This window comes from Typopeltis vanoorti, chromosome 8 (assembly GCF_054136105.1).
Source record: "Typopeltis vanoorti isolate ZY-2024b chromosome 8, IOZ_Tvanoo_1.0, whole genome shotgun sequence".
In the NCBI taxonomy this organism is placed as follows: Eukaryota; Metazoa; Arthropoda; class Arachnida; order Uropygi; family Thelyphonidae; genus Typopeltis; species Typopeltis vanoorti.
Genome location: NC_143556.1, coordinates 126,328,598 through 126,343,646, shown reverse-complemented (window position 1 = coordinate 126,343,646; position 15,049 = coordinate 126,328,598). Strand labels below are relative to the sequence as shown.

At 34.5% G+C, this 15,049-nt stretch overlaps 1 protein-coding gene across 1 annotated transcript in view; it reads left to right on the top strand.

Annotated features, from left to right (window-relative positions):
* The window catches only part of LOC150104336 (uncharacterized), a 232,070-nt gene that overhangs the window by 68,497 nt on the left and 148,524 nt on the right, over positions 1 to 15,049 (top strand). The window lies entirely within an intron of this gene.

Sequence of the window (15,049 nt, the reverse complement as noted above, 5' to 3'; positions counted from 1 at the left end):
TTTTTCCAATCGTTCTTTAGATTTTGCAAGAATGATAATCATCTGCATATTTGATGTGGTTGAATATTCGTGCCATTTGTTTGTAGACAGACCTGGTTCTTCAGCTATGGATTTGCATATTTCTTCGAGATAAATGATAATAAATAAATTTAGTGAGAGTAGGCAACCCTGCATGACTCCTTTTTCTACTTTGAATTTATCTGTTTTTATTTTATTAAATTTGACAGTTGCTTTGGTATCTTTATAGTAATGATAAAGATGAATCTAATATCATAGATTTTAAGATGTTTATCATTTTGTTCTTGTCAATGGAATCAAATGCTTGTTTGAATTCAATAAAACTGCAGTAAGTAAGTTGTATGCACAGTACTTTTCAGCCGGGCTATGTTTTTGTCATGTTGCTTATTCTGAATTACGGCCAAAGCAGCTAAGACTAAGAGACCAAGTCCTCATGCCGAATGCAGTGAAATACAAGGAATCTCGCTAACTGGCAAGTGATGAAGATAATCAGATTGTGGTTTGGATTGTAGGAGTATTTCAGCCTTTTAACAGGCCGAAAAGAAAAGACTTCGTGTCTGTGATACAAAAGCAACATTTTGGGGAAATCAAACTACAAGAATGGAATTATTTTAGCTAAAGAGTATGAGCTATAAAATCTTCACACGCATTTTTTAAAATAGAATCCAGACTTTAATGAATGAGAGAACAGGAGAAGATCAAGCAGCATTCAGACCTAGAAGGTCTACAATAGACCTTCCAGGTCTGAATCTTGCTTGATTCTTCCTTATCCGCATGCAGTCCATTTTTCTCTTTGGCTGATTTTTCATGGTTAGGACTGAGTTGAAATTGGGATGGACATGGAAATATATACTAACGGATAGACCTTTCAGGTCTGAATCCTGCTTGATTTTCTCCTATTGTCTCATTCATTAAAGTCTCGATTCTATTTTGAATAACGAGTGTGAATATTTTATAGCTTACCCCCAAGTATTGCTTGCTGCTTTAATATATTCAGATCACGTACTCGGCCATTAAGCTCATTTTGTTCAATTGGCTTGTAGGCTGCTTCGTGGAATGTAGTTTGAATAAGATGTATATGGATCTTGTTTTTCATCAGAAACAGTGATGTGGAACAGGAGACTTATAGTCTTCTTTCGCACAATTTTCATTTGCAGAATGGATGGTTGTATACTTTTCTTGAAAAACGTTTTTGTCAGACAGAAATAGTTAGTTCATGCCAAATCATGGGAGTTCCAAACTGCATTCTCTTTTTTCTTTTAACAGATTCCGTAAAGCGCACACGCTCGTGTGTGCGCTTTACGAACTTTAAAATGCGCTTTAACATTGCCCACATAACAAAAAAAATGTCTGGCAAATTCATACAATCAATACAAACATAGAAAAAAATACAACTGAAACAAAACTACCCTCAGCTTCACATCAGTCTATGAATGATGTGCTAACACGCATGTGCTTGTTAAGATATCACACTCCTATTTCTCTCCCTTCAGAATTGCTCACGTGCGTGTTCTTTGTCAAAGTTCACCAAGCCAAGGCGAATTTATGTGTAGAATACGAAAAATGTTTTTACTAATTTAGGTTTATAAACATTACTTGAAATAAATAGAAAATTAAAGATGTCTGATTTAAATCTTAGTAGTAATTATTACGAGTGTTTTATCACTAATAATTCTACATGCTTCAGCTTAATTTTCTTGCATTTCATCTGTAATTGAAGATATTTTAAAACAAAGTTCTTAACTTGTTCAAGACAACCACCACCTACTGTGAATCAAGATGCAGACATGCTAATTGCCTAATATTGAAAAAAAAAAAAAATTAAGTTCCAGTTTTCAAATATGTACTTGAAATAAAACAAATTCGCATTTGGGAAAATAGAGTATTTTGATAATACTTATAAAAATTACAGTGTAAGTCATTTTTTTCATAATAATTTTCACAGGCCTATAGTACTGGTGATTCAGCTATGTCATCACTGTTCTAAGGTTACTTTTCACTAACAAGTCGTAAGACCAACTGGTCTGTAAATAATGTTTCATTTTATGCGATAAGCCTCTCCTTATGAACTGCAAAAATTCACAAATTCCAAACTCGGTAATGATCCCTAATCTCAAACGAATCATTAAAAATACTCATATGTGGATTAATTAACCCTGATATAGATTTACACACTACCAATGGCGATATTTTACATCTACACCATCCTTATCGGTTGCCTGATGTTTTAATGTCAACGTTTCCTTCTCCTGTGTCATTAGGTTTATTGAGCTTCTCATCATGCAATTTCTAACTTACATAAATCTACATCATCTACATAAATACTCGCGAAGTAATTATTAAATCCTTCGCTATCTTCTGAAGTCATTTCCGTAGAGCTCATTATGAGAAGTTCAGCTCATGTCGTATTCTCTTTTTGAAAATCTATAAACAAAACTTTCATGGTTAATCTTATTTTCCTACCTGATAGGTCAAAATCAACTTTGATCAATGATTTAGTTAAAAATAATAAACAATGTCATTACCAGCTAGCTTTTCAGATCTTTTATTCGTTAAGATTTTCCTACCTTAACAGTACGCATTTCTTCGAGAAATTGCTTATTTATCCATTTAAATTTACTTTTCAAAATGAATTTTAACATTAGGTTCATGTCCTTAAATGCTCTCCGTTCCTAGTAGTTTTTCGTCCATCAAATAATGCCCTATTTAATTTTTCTCTCTTGTTATGCTCAGTCATCATTCTTGAAATATTGATCCCCGTTGCTTTGCTGGTTGAACTAAAAGAGCAGATATCCGAACGCCAATTAAAACGTAAAGACGCTTATCATAGGATATTAAACCATGGAGTGAGTTGGATAATCTCAGAGTTGGCAAGACTTTTCTCTCTCGCTAGACAAACCTGCCTTTTGAACATACGCACTGACTTAATATTTCAGCGTCCATAGTTTTATTTCCTTTAGCTTAATTCCAACTAATGCTATCAATTATTACTGACAGTCGCTCATTAACACTGTTTCTTAGAAATCCCCTATAGCTCCCTCAGTTTTGACGATGACCTTTGGTTTGGAAAAAATTGGGTTCGAATCCCGTATGTGACGCGAAAACCATTACCAGGGCTTTAAAACTGAAAGTTATCCGATCTCATAAGGGAGTGATGGATTTTTCTTCTTGACCTCTGGTTTCCTTTCCCTCAAAACAGGCAAGCCGACCAGAACACGCAGTTGACACTGAATACACTCTGCAGATATAGGATTAACTGGCCTGTTAGACTTTAATCAGGATTGAAAGATGATGCCGTGACAGGCTATTGGATTGGGCCTAACACGAAATGGGAATGGGGGGGGGGTTCTTAGACCCAGTAAATAAATTGTCCACAATGCCATCGCTACTAGTTATTCCACTGCAAAACCTTATGCTCGCCCGTAATTTTACTGCTGCTTTAGTTACTCAAACTCCTAACATACGAATTTAAGGTGTCGCCAGTTTCATGTTCAAGACTGATGAGGAATAATATTCTTTTTTTCCACTTTCTCTCTCGTGACATAATCCCGCTCCTATGTGCGATTCATCACAGTTCTCTCTGAACAAGAAATTATCTTTAAATTCCTGACCCCGAGTACTTCCGCTTAGAAGCTTCTCTGTAGCAGCAAAGGTAGTTTCTACAGGGTGTCCCAAAATTTACGCAAGAAGTAATTTTAATAGAAAACACAGGTTTTTAATTAAAAATTGTAATTTCTTATTGATTCATAAAGTAGTACAGTATAGGGTTATGCATGGAATAGCATATCGGGTAAATGGCCTCCACGGCTTTGCTGGCACATACGCACTCTTTTGTCGAAATTTTCCATGACCTTTTTGCATAAATGTGGCTGAATTTCGTTGATACAGCGCTCAATTTCCTCCTTCAAGGCGTGAGTGGTCGTGGGCTTGTTGGCATAAACCTAAGACTTCAAAAAACCCCAAAGAAAAAAGTCCAACGGCGTAAGTCACATGATCTGGGCGGTCAGTTCTGATCACCAAAACGGAAAATTACACGACCAGGAAATGACTCATGCAGTAATTGAATTGTTTCTCGGGCTGTATGGCATGTGGCACCGTCTTGTTGAAACCACATGTCGTCCACATCCATATCTTGCAATTTAGGCACGAAAATTATCATGTCGCGATAGCGAGCACCATTAACTGTTATTTTACCTTACCAGCCGCATTTTCGAAGAAGAATGGACCGATGATGCCTCCAGCCCAAACTCCGTACCAGACAGTGACACGTTGTGGATGCATTTGTTTCTCAACAATCACTCGTGGATTTTCTGAACCCCAAATGCGACAATTTTGTCGATTAACGAAGCCATCAAGATGAAAATGAGCCTCATCGCTGAAGATGATTTTGTTCAAAAAATAAGCATCCACTTGTTCCATAATCCATTCAACGAACTCTCTTCGCTGTGTGTGGTCATTTTTAATAACCCTGAACTGTCAGCTGTCACGCTGTCTTTTTTTTCTCGTTGGCAACACTTTACCGCACAAATGGCGCTAAATTTAAATCTTGCGTGAATTTTGGGACACCCTGTATTTATCCCAGATGCGATCTGTAATGAGGTGAAATCGTATTCTCTACTTTTTTACATTTTTTTTTCATGGTTGTTTTTACACTTCACAACAAAATATGACAGACAGATGTTATGGAATTATATTAATTCATTTTTAGCGCGTAGTTTGAAATTTTGATGTGGAAATCTTGTAACCCATTAATGTGAGATAATAATGAATAAATGTTTCATTAGTTTGCATACTGCAAATCCTGTTTAAGCGAAATCCAACCAGAAATACACCATTAACTTAAAGATTCTAAATTATCACAACAACTAAAGAAAGAAAATTCTTAAAGCATTGGATTCTTTCCCCCCCGCCCCTTTCTGTACTCTCGCTTGCTTGTTCAATATGTTTTTGAATACCAGCTCGTGTGGGTAAGTTTTTATTTTGCGCGGCTTTCATAACATTACCATTTCGAACAACTAAAAGCTAAAGTTGAAATATCAGCTTAAGATTAAAGAAATGCTTATATTAGTAAAGAATTTTTTTTGCGTGTGAAAAACTTAACATTTTTTTTTACTCAGTGCGTTTGCTGTTCGGTACAGGAATTTAAAAAAAACGTTGAGCTACATTTTTGTTGTGGCAGTACACTTCGAGTGGCTGTTTCAAAGAATGTTGCGAAATGGAAACTTCACGCAAGCCAAAAACAAATCCAAATTTAATTTAAATGTTCGCTGAATTTTCAGGACTTTCTGCTTTCTCCGAATGCTAAGTTTTCTGTAGCATCGTCCACCAAATTGTCTTCCCTTGTGCTTCAATTTACGAAAAAGGAGCACTCTGAAGATTGCTCTCTTTTGTACTTATGGACCTTTTACTCCTGTTAATGCAGTTTTTCCCCCCTTCGGAACACGACGGAAAAGCAGCAGAAGCGCAGGGTGAGCTGAAAAGCATAATCGACTGCCCTCTTTGCATTTATGAATTATTCACGACTCGAGGTAACTTCATGTACGACGATGCACATGACGAAGGTGCGCGTAGCGATTTACAACAGCGTTTCTTAGGTGAGGGTTAAAAGAAAATGTATTAGCCCCTACTGTCTGTGAAATCAAACTCTCCACCAGACTTGTCCGAAGAAATTTTTGCAGAAACAAATTATGCATTTGTGAGACTGTAAAATGCATACAGCTCTTGATCGATACAGTTTATATACTTCGTGACTGACATCATGTTTCGGCAGAGGAAGAAACGTGGCACGACCCACGAACTAGAATTTTTACATCGCTGAGATTTCATTTATATTGACAGACTGACTTGCTCATTTTGTACTAATGTATGGCTTATATTTTATTTTCGGCGTTCGTTGAACGTTTTGTTAAGCCTTACTCATAGCCGAATCTAAATTTCAGTACCACAGGCACTACTTTGTTTTTATTTTATTTATTTTTTTATTTTTCGATGAGATGAGTATATTTCTCTTTAACCAATCGATATTTTTAGACATCATATGGAGTAAGACTTTTTATATTATCTCGGCAATTCGTATATATTTTGTTACAAAATAAACGCAAGATTTAGTCTGTTGACGACTATCTAGAATAATGAAAAAATATTGCATTGCTCCTACTACAAAAAAGTGACTTTAAACCGCAGAGCATGAATTTGTGACCTTCGTTTTGTTCTACGTTTCTAGGCAGAAGTATTGATAGCTTCTTCCTTTAGATAAAACCATTAGCATAATGATTAGCTAAAAGACTAACGATGGATTTAAACTAAAAGACTAACGATGGATTTAAACTAAAAGACTAACGATGGCATAGCTGACATACTTTATTTCAAAGAGGAGGAACATCATTCCCCATTGCATCTGGAAGCCATTATATCGAACAGCATTCGCACTGAGACGTCGGTATTTGCTTAAGTAAAATGTTTGCTTCCAGATTACTTTGCCAAGTTCAGCAGTGCAACATAGCACTGGATGCATGCCTACTGTTTAAAATGTGTTGCTATTTTTTCGCCTTATTATAATCATACACATTATTTTTTAGATACGTTTCGTAAAACGCCATCCTCTTAGATTTGTTTTTTCTTCCCACCAAAGTCATTTCGAATACTGCTGGACGGAATTTTATTCAAATTTGGTATTTGCAATCTTTTTTTTTTTTTGTTTTTTTTGTTTGTTTCCGTCTGACTTGCAGAGATAGAAAATAAGACGATCCGTTGTAATAACAGCTCATTATTATTGACAGATGATTTGATTCGAAATGAATCATTTTGCCATAAGAACTACGCAAAAGAAATAGTTCAGGAAAAGATATGTAATAGCTGGGCTGAATTTGCATACTAGCTGAAGTTTAGAGCAGAAATGCGTGAAGACTTTAAGGAACAAAAAAATGTTTACAATGATTAATGAAGAATTTTTTTTTCTATTCTCTAGGATTTTAAATAGACTGCCATGGCATCTTATTTTAGATCTGTTAACCGAATATGAAACCGGGATTGAGATAAATTAGAAAGAAATATAGAGGTGAGAGAAGGGATATGGGAATAAATTTAGTACAAGATGAATGGAAAATCTTGCGAGTCTCAGGTAAGTCAGGATTTAAATGGTCGTGTGACATCGTTAGACCAATCTTTAGAAAGATGACCCCTAATGATGGAGGGAAAGTGATTATGGTCCTTAGTATACAAAACGGCTCAGTGATGGAGTGTAACAACTATAGAAAATATATCACCGTATATATATGTAAATAAAGGATAAAATCGTGAAGACCTAAGGGAGTGAAGAAGTTTGGTTTTAGAAAGGGGCAACCCATTGTTAATTTAGCCTTTCCATTTTCGCTGTAAGGGAAATACACTGGGAGTATAGAAAATGTCTGCTCACGGCATTTCGGGATCAGGAAATGGCCTCTGATTTGTTTGGCGGAAAAGATGTGAAAGTTAAATACGATAGTGAAGATAGATTTGGTAACTCATTATGTGGTCTACCTGTTGGTTGGAGAGCGGGTACGCTAACCTCTCGGCCAACCAGGTCTGCGATTTACTTTAGCTTTTGAAGGTAAATAATAGACGGCATTTATATATTTTACTTTTTATTCCAACTAAAAATTAATTTGCAAATTTTAATAAACTGAGAAGAATACATCTCTTTTGGATCAGAACTTAATCCAATAATGAACTAATCTGGGTTCTCTTTTTCTCCTATTACAGTGAAATGTATTTCATTTTTGCAATGTGTTGGTTCGGTACCGCTTCTCGTACGTTGCCACTTTTGAAGGCTCAATTTAGAAAACGCTATGCTGTATTGCGGCGTCCGTTGTCTACGTAGTTAGAAAATGACTGCCTGAAACACGACTGAATAAAATTTAAAAAAATGAACAGAGATCAAACCGTCAGAATGTGCTGAATACTTGATCAAGTACTAAAGACTTGATGGGTTATGAAGGTAAAATTTGTTATAGTACGAAACAAAAATAAAATCCACGACTACTACTCATTGGTTGAGAATGATATGAAACTTGATGATGTTGAACTTCCAGAAAAAGGTTACCAAATGCAACAAAAAATCTTAAATTGAATCATAGTAGTAAGTAGCTTGCACCTAATGCTGTGTTACTTAAGTGCACGTCGGTAAATAATGCTCCTAAAGAAATTTAATTTCGTACTGGTTAACTTCTTATTAGTCTTTTTTTTTTTTCAAAAAAAAAAGTTCTTAGTATTTTTGATGCAATTTACGAGTTCTAAGTTTTCGTAAAGACAAACTGTCGTCACTTTTTTCGATATTTCTGATATGCATAAAATTACATTTTGCGTCAAAATATTTTGATACTACAGTTATACTTTTCACAATACTGAAAAGTATAACTGTAGTATCTGTAAGTTATTGAAAAGCCAATGAATGCACTTTGAACTTTTTTTAAAAAATATTTTTCTATACGTGACGATCTTTGAACTTTTCATTCCTGAGCTACCATAATCTCGAAATCATGAAGCGGAAAAGGAAGCAATTTTGACCACACTGCCAGTTCAGGAGTACTCCGCTGTTTTCCACATGTCCAGTATTTCAGTGATAGATATTGCGTGTTATCTTTTTAGGATAGCTGGAATATTGAAGAGATCTGTAGTTGATTTATGGTTCTAGAGGAGCTGATGTGTAGCATTAATAACGGTGATTTCTAAATGAAAAGTAATCATCACTAGACAGCGGAGTAAGTTGGAATGCCATCGAGGGAAGCGAAAGTCACAAGAGGATAGCAAATATTGAATCTGTGAGCGCATGCACGAAAAGCAAGTAATGAACTGTCTCGGGTCTCCAAGGCCATTAAAGAATGCACTCCAAAGAGCCAGTGGCACAGCACGCTACTTAACACTCGCAGAAATATTTTATTGCGAGCCAAAGTAAGCCACTATTAAGTTTACTTAGAAGTCGTTCAGGATGGAGTCTTAAACAAATAATTATAGGACTTTGCCTCCGGTCGGCTTTAAATAAAATGAGGAAAGAAAACAACGCTCTACCACATATATGTATCTTCCTGTAGACCGCAGATCAGATATTGCTTTCTCAACAGTTTTCTTCCTGTTTCTCCTCGTGTTCAGTTCGTGTATCGAATCGATGCGCTTATCGCATCGCTGGAGACTCGCGCACACACACACACACACACACACACACACACACACACACACACACACACACACACACACACACACACACACAGAGAGGGTGTCTGGAATTCGTGGCTTGTTTTGTTCTGCTTCGTTTTACACCCACCTTTCTTCCATTTTTTTTTCTCGCTCCGCTCTGAATCTGTAATACAGTTATTGTCATTCTGTTCCTCTCTTGCAAAAGACCTTGCCGTTATATCATGTTATTCGATAAGGTTTTGCATTGGTTCTTATTAGATTCCTCTGATCTTCCTTGGCTAGCTGCAGTATTCAGAGATCCAAAATAAAGGTTTAGTTAGACGTGATTTGCTGTTCCTTCTGCAGCATTACTGCACTAGAATTCTTAATGTCAAGAATTTTAAGCAACATCGTAAAGGAATTAATCTAATACGGTGTTAATTGCATTTTATAATTAACTAGTCCTATGCCCTTTCTCGTTTTAGTATGCATAGCTGTTGTTCTGTTATTTAGGAAACCGAAATTTTCTGTTAGTCTTAACAATGTTACTGTAACGTGTAAACTCAATACACAAAAAAAGTAACTTCATTTTGCTATACGCTATATTTAGTGAAGATATGGAATATGCATAAATTTCATTGTACCTTAGTATATGTAACCGTCAAAAAAAAAGTCTTAACTTTTTTGCATTAAAAATTTTTAAATGATTTTTATATCAGAACTATCACTTCCATTGTCTTCGTTTTATTAAACTTTATTTCTTTACATAATTTCCATTAATTTTAAAATTTTGACGTTTTAAAATTTTAATTAAAAATTTTTTTTTTTAATTACAATTTTTTTTTTTTTTTTTTTTTACTAAATCAGTCCATAAAAGGTTTGTAACCTTTTATAGACATATTTAGTACCGTAGAGTGGCTATTGTTTAAATCTTGGAACTTCTCGCTATTAGAGAGCAAACAGGGAATTTTTTTCCATTTAGATCCAGTCTAATAAAAATATGCCAAAATGTAGTACTGAGGTTTAGTAGTACTGTTTGCAACCTCTCGTATGCAGAATTAGTATAAACAAATAATTGATTTTATAAAAAATAAAAGATATAAAAAATATAAAAAAATATAAAAAAAAGTATAAAAAATAAAAGATTTTTTAGTAATTTAGAGTACTAAAATTATTATTATTTCTAAATGTTTAATATTTCTTTAATATAATCTATAATTAAACTTAATAAGTTGCATTGTGCGATACTTGAAGAGCTTTTGGTAAAATCACGACAGTTCTCAAAAAAAAAAAAAAAAAAAACTGAATATACGAATTGTTTTCTTTCTATATAGCAGCTAACATCTTTGGAGCACTAATTTCACTTGTTTTTCTATTAGTGCTCTAAAGATTAGCTGCTATGTACGAAATAATGGTGAAAATAAATTTGAAGTTCCCTTATATAAGGCCTTGATCAGGCAGCATGTGGACTGTTGTGCACAGATCTGGTTTTCAAGGAGATGGAAATAGCTTAGAGACAGTCTAGAGAATATTTTATTAAATGTTTGGTCTATGGAATGTGCGATATGAAAACTGATCGAGGGAATGCAGTTTGCAGAATTTCATGAATAGGAGAGAGGCTATGACTGAGACGCACAAGTTGATGAGGTGGTTGTTACCACATTAATTTGGAGCGTTTCATGGAACAAGAAGCATATCTGAAAGTTGTATAAGGAGGGTGGGAGTGAGGAGCAGGTTCTTTGCATGAAGAGTGGGTTGATGAGTGGAGTTCTTTGCCTGAGTGTGGAAACTATGAATGAGTTTAAGGCACAAAATCTGATCTTTTTTTGTGTGAGTGTATAATAATTAGTAATATTTGCAGTTCATGTTTCTATACAGTTTTACTGATTAATATTTTAGTTTAATATTTTTAGCTGAATTTTTCTCGAAGAAGAACAGTATTAAATTACACTGAATATTTAGGCTTACGTGCTGATTTACATTCATAATTCGGTTATTTAATGAACGAACGCAGCACAGAAATATAATTAAACACAAGTTTTAGAGTTCTTATATTTCCTTTTAGGCATCTAGTCTTTCTTTTATTTGTTTTTTGTGTTATTACAATTTTAATATATTATATCCCGTGATGTCTCTGTGACCGATGAAATATAAGAACTATTCAATCGTATGTTTTTCTGTGCTTTATCCATTCTAGTAATACTAATGGAATTAAACATTCCATTTAACTGTCCTTTGCTGATGACACCGTTTCGACTTGCAATAAAATTAATATCGGCGCATTAGACCACATGAATCAGGTATGACAAAATTCAAGTTTCATATCAACAGTCTCAAAATAGATTTACATACGACAAAATAAATAAGGTAGATCGCAGTCTATTAATCAAATGGTGCAATTTACATTGCGATGACAAGCAAGTGTGTCATTGTGGGTTAATAAAAAAAAAGCAATTTCGATAAGATACTTAAGTCTATATATCGACATAAATTTGAGCGAAATTTCCACGTTTAGTTATTTGAAGAATAAAATGAGATGCATCATCACGGGATGTTCAACATGTTAGTATAGAATTCCCGAGATGTCTCTACTATTTACGGATTAAGTAGCATCACGCTCCACCGAAAAACTGTATACCATCCTTGATACTTTACCATTACGGAAACTTTGCTTATACTTCTGTTTAACATACGTCAGGAACAACATATTTCCGAAGTATAACGCGCATTATAACCTGCACTGTGGTAGACACTTATTGGTAGTTCTCAAAGACAGTAGAGAGATTCCCCAAATCCTTTCGACATATATATCCTCTAACAGCTATAATTAATAAATCACCTGACCATACAGAGGCTGTTCCTTCAGATTACCTATTTAAAAAAATGAACTGTATTTTAGGCATATTAAAATTATTAGCAGATGAAACAATAATTATGTATCGGAAAAAATAAATGATATATTATGTATATATAATCAATAAACTTTGTTTTAATAGATTAATAATTTATAAATACTTGTCAAATAATTACGTATCTAACCATCTATGTAATCTAATAATCTTGTAGATATTTGTCTATATATTCCCATCGATACATTTGTCTATATTCTGTACCTACTTCCATCGTTATTCTTCTAGTAACCAACATGACAATCGCCTTTGGTTACGCCTATGTAATTATATAAAATAAAAAAATAAATCAGCGAATGCCTTTTATTCCCTTATAGGGAGTAGGCGAGGCCTTTAAACCCTATTTAGATTTTTGGAGACTGAGTGGGCAGTTCAATCTCCACCGGTAGCCAATCACAGATAGCTGGCTAACGTCTATCACTAATTATAGCAGCCACCGATGAAGAGACTGGCAAACAAGTGCTGGTGCTGCCATCTCTTGGTACCTAACCCTAACAAGATATGTTACTGTCTGAAATAATGTACTACGGTCAATTTTCTTGAATTTACGGGATGAAAAATCCACTTGCCCGTGCCAGAGATCGACAAACTCGGGAACCGGTCGAAGAAAGGTTTAGAAAAAATTCTAAACCTTTCTTCGACCTCCAGTCGGAGACTAGACTTGAACTTAAGTCTAACTTCGAGCGACCAAGCGCAGAGGACGCAAGCGCCATTTCCACTGAGCTACTCAGACCTTTGCAATTATAATTATATTAGATGTAATTGTATTTATTATCGTAAATCGTACCTTGTATATTTTATCATCCCATATTGTGAATGCTTGTCTTATAAATCATCCCAGATTGCGAATTTTTTTCTTGTATTTTCTCAATTGTACTATGTATTAATAAGACGCTATATATATATATATATACCTGTATATATACCTGTATTTTCTCATTTTGCATGGTGTTATATGCACTGCATTGTTCTTCGTGTTAGCGTTATAAATTCAACTCCGTTACACCTAAAATTCTCCCTCACCCAGGAAGCGTAACTCGTTTTGGAATACCCCCTGGGTTAAATCTATTGCATTATTTGCACTTCAGAAATAAAGATCAACCAACTTGTGCTAAACCAAAGCTGCTTAAATAGAACGCATTCAGTTTAGATGTGACTGGCGTTTCCTACTGAGTCAGGGTTTCCACAATCTTACTTGAAAGTAATTCAAGAAGTTTTTACTTATCTCATTTCATGCAATTATCATATCACAATATTATTTTACCTTCTTTTACATCTATCAGTCCAAATGTAGAAACTCTGAGTGATAGTTTAGAGAAAAGTGCTTACCTTCCACTATTATTGATTTATGAAGTGCGACACATCTGTGATGAACTTTAACTCCGAAATGATAGCAAAATACGTTATCAGGTCACATTTTCTGTTGCAATTTAGAAGAGTTGAAGAATGGATGGTTTACTGGCTTCTCTCTTATCTTTCCATTTTCATTCCTTACTTCGGTCATGGTAAATATCAATTTATTTACTTTGCACGGGAAGCGCATTCACTTTCCTTCCTTTAAAAGATTGATTCCGTTTCTTTTGAACCGTGAAATTCTCGAAGTGCAGATTAATCTAATATCAGACTTCAGATGGTGTTTTCAAGTCCTGGTATTTCATTTGTCGCTTTTGTAAAAGTAGAAAAAAAATATTACTCATAAACCGTACTATTTTCATTCTAAAATGATATTAGAATCTGAAAGTTTGTTTTCGCAGTGTAGTAAATTCACTAAATGAATCCTCTGCAACAACGAAGCAAGATTTACAATACGGGATTAATTTTTCTGCGTATAATTTCACTTAATGTGGAGTGCTCTTTGAAAGACCCATTCGCTGAGATCTACAAATATTCATATTTAAACGGATGATAAACAAAATAACTAAACTCCATAAACATGAACCTGCAACGTTTTTGAATGATTATAGGAAATGTATTCGGATACCGCAAAGTTTCTTATATCTGAATCAATTTTTTCAAGTCTGACGCAACTTTTTTTTTAATTGATGCTTATCTCAAAATATTTTTATTTTATTGGCAATCCTAATATCATTGGATTGGAACACCATTTTTAAAATGTGCATTTAAAAACAAAAAGGTATGTTCTTTTGCGTTGATTCATCTGTTTTCAGTAATTCGTAATAAATGATCTTGAAATACCAAACTAGAACTTGGGAAACCATGACTGTTTACTGCTTAATACTTTACCCGTTATTTTATTATGATTTTTTAATCTCGGGCAATGTGGAGCATTGTGCTTGTTCTTTTATTATTACAGTTTCATTCAATACAATGAGACTCCCTGAATGGTTTCTCAGGCTGTACTTTTTCACTCCAGAAAGACTCCACTTATTTATGCTGTTCACGATTTTCTTTTAGTAAAGAACGTGTATACAAATAGTCCACGTAACGCAAAACTTAAACATCACTACTAATGGGAACTCTTATTTATTTATTTTCCTGAACTACAAACGAATCAAGTTTTGGTGCAAGGCTTACAAAGTGATTTTTCTTTGATGTGCTGCTAACTTTTCAATGCGACTTTTATTTATTATACTGCCAAGATGCAAAGTTCGAAAACCATTGTTATTTTCTAAAGATTATAGACTTTGGCATGTCTTTTATTCGTGGACTAAAAACGGTAACTGGTTTTCTTATATACCGAAGAGGTCCGCCGTATTAGAATAGACGTCAAGGATTTTAGAGAATTCTCCTATTGACTAAGATTTTGCCGTTCGTGGGGAGATTACGTTTCTGAAAAGCACCGCAGTGACAAATCCACGGTGCTCAGATCAGACTCTTGGGAAAATGCCATTACTTTCCTCAACTTTTTGGAGAATTATTTTTTAATTAAAAAATTCTGCAAATTCCATTATAAATACATTTCCTTTGTTATTTCTTTCTGTTCAGGAGGGAGATTCATTTTGTATTAATTT